Source organism: Piliocolobus tephrosceles, chromosome 18, assembly GCF_002776525.5.
Source record: "Piliocolobus tephrosceles isolate RC106 chromosome 18, ASM277652v3, whole genome shotgun sequence".
Taxonomy (NCBI): Eukaryota; Metazoa; Chordata; class Mammalia; order Primates; family Cercopithecidae; genus Piliocolobus; species Piliocolobus tephrosceles.
Genome location: NC_045451.1, coordinates 19,761,366 through 19,763,833, shown reverse-complemented (window position 1 = coordinate 19,763,833; position 2,468 = coordinate 19,761,366). Strand labels below are relative to the sequence as shown.

The window sequence follows — 2,468 nt, the reverse complement described above, 5'->3', positions numbered from 1 at the left end:
GGTGGGGAGGCTGGTTCTAGCCTGTTTGCAGTCTGTGGGTGTTAAAGAAGAAGGCAGTCCTCTCTCCGGTCCATGCCTCTAAAATGACAAAGAAAAGAGGGAACAATGGTAGTGCTAAAAAGGGCCACAGCCACGTGCAGCCTATTCGCTGCAGGAACTGTGCCCGATGCATGTCCAAGGACAAGGCCATTAAGAAATTCGTCATTCAAAACATAGTGGAGGCCACAGTAGTCAGGGACATTTCTGAAGCAAGTGTCTTCGATGCCTGTGTCCTTCCCAAGCTGTATGTGAAGCTACATTACTGTGTGAGTTGTGCAATTCACAGCAAAGTAGTCAGAATCGATCTCATGAAGCCTGCAAGGACCAAACACCCTGACCCCGATTTAGACCTGCAGGTGCTGCTCCACGACCCCCACCAAAGCCCATGTAAAGAGCTGAGTCCTTAAAGACTGAAGACAGACTATTCTCTGGAGAAAAATACAATGGAAATTGTACTTACAAAAAAAAAGAGAGGAAGGCAGTTTTTAGCGAAGTGCTGTAAATCTCTTAGACCTTTGAGGGCAATTTATAGTTTTTGGAGCAACCCCACCTCTATCTTAGCTTTCTGCTCACCATCATCTCATTGTTCCAGTTTCATGTAGGCTGAGATTCAGAAAGCAATGTTGGAGATTAGAATACGTTGCATACATCTCTTAAAAAGTGGAGGATTGCGCACGGAGGATTTTGAGGGCAGTGAAGCTATTCTGGATGATGCTGTAACGGTGGATAAGTGTCATACCCATAGATTATCCAAACCGATACATTATCCAGCACCAAGAGTGAACCCTAATGGAAACAGTGGATTCTGGGTGACAATGATGTGTTAATGTGGGTTTGTCAATTGTAATAAATGTACCACTCTGATGGGGAATGTTGACAACGTGGGAAACTGTGCATGTGTGGGGGCAGGGGGAATATGGAAACTCTCTGTACTTTCTGCTCAACCTTGCTGTGAATTTAAAATTGATTCAAAAAAGGAGGTCTATTTAAAAACTAAAAAGAGAAGAATTTAGAGTTTTTCTTAATTTTTTTTAATCCCAGAAATTGAGTAATAGCAAAACAAAACAAAATCCGGGGAAATAGTCGAATCTCCTCAACAAATCACTCTCTTAGTGATCCTGGGTCCACCATCCTTTGCTCTTCCTACATGCTCTCCTCACTGTTTCCTCCTAATACAGTTTGCATGTGTGTCCCTGCCCAAATCTCATGCTGAATTGTAATAACCAGTATTGAAGGTGGGGCCTGTTGGGAGTGATTACATCATGGCGGTGGATTTCTCATGGTGGGTGAGCACCATCCCCATGCAGAACCATGAGCCAATTAAACCTCTCTTCCTATAAATTACCCACCCTCATGTATTTCTTTATAGCATGACCTAATACACCTTCTTACTGATGACTTGCATATATCCTTATCTAACCCAGAATTATCACTTAAATTTTAAGCTCTTCTGTCCAAAAAATCCAAAAAGTCTCTATCTGAATATCCCTAAGGAACCTCAACATCAATTTGCGCCAAATGGAAGTCGTTATCTCCCGATCCCAGCTCCTTCTTTTGTATTCCAGCCTTTACGCAAAAGAGTTATGACCTGTATGGATGAGAACTCTGGTAATCCTTCTAAATTTTCATGCTAAAATAACAACAGTCCACACTTCTCATTAAAATTAGTGGACTAAATGCTTGTGGGTGTCTGTATTCCTTCTAAAAGCACAACAAAATTTTATTACAATAAAAGGGTTTAAAAAGAGGCATAGACTCACAGGGGAAAAAAAGACTATGGGGAGAGGACAGCTACACAATTTTAGAAGGTGGGAAGCACAGGGATAAATAGAAACTGACTTGGCAAACCAGAGACAACCAGAATCCACGCTGGTAATGGCGGGGGGAGGGGGGACCCACAAACAAACTGATTAACACTGATGAACCTCAGAAGAGCTCAGGAAGTGGAGGCACCAGGCACCTCTTAAAGAAGCCGTCAAATAAATACGATTTCAGGCATACGAGGTTTCATAAACATAGCCTTCTGGATCCTGTTTACTTTGTTGGAACACGTTTAGAGGATGTGCTCCACCAAAATAAAAGAATAAGCCAAAGCCGAGGTGGCACAGGATTTAACACAAGAGGGAGGCACAGGGCGTCCTGAGCTGTTGGTGAGGGAATATTCCAGGACTACAGCTGTGCTCATGACTTGTTAGTTCTTTTAATTCTTGCACATATATGTTTCGAAAGGTTAAGTTTGTTTACGGTTACACAGTTAGTCCAGTGAGTTTTAGAGCTAGGATCCAACCCAGCTGTGTCTGATCCAAGGCCATAATAAAGCATTTCCATAATTATGGAATTCTGGGCCAAAGAATGCCTGATGTAAACTTTGAAAAATTAGCTGCGCATGGTGATGTGTGCCTGTGGCCTCAGCTACTCAGGAGGGTAGG

At 42.7% G+C, this 2,468-nt stretch overlaps 1 pseudogene; it reads left to right on the top strand.

Annotated features, from left to right (window-relative positions):
* Window positions 1-83: 83 nt before the first annotated feature.
* Window positions 84-430, top strand: LOC111546820 (annotated as a pseudogene).
* Window positions 431-2,468: the final 2,038 nt, after the last annotated feature.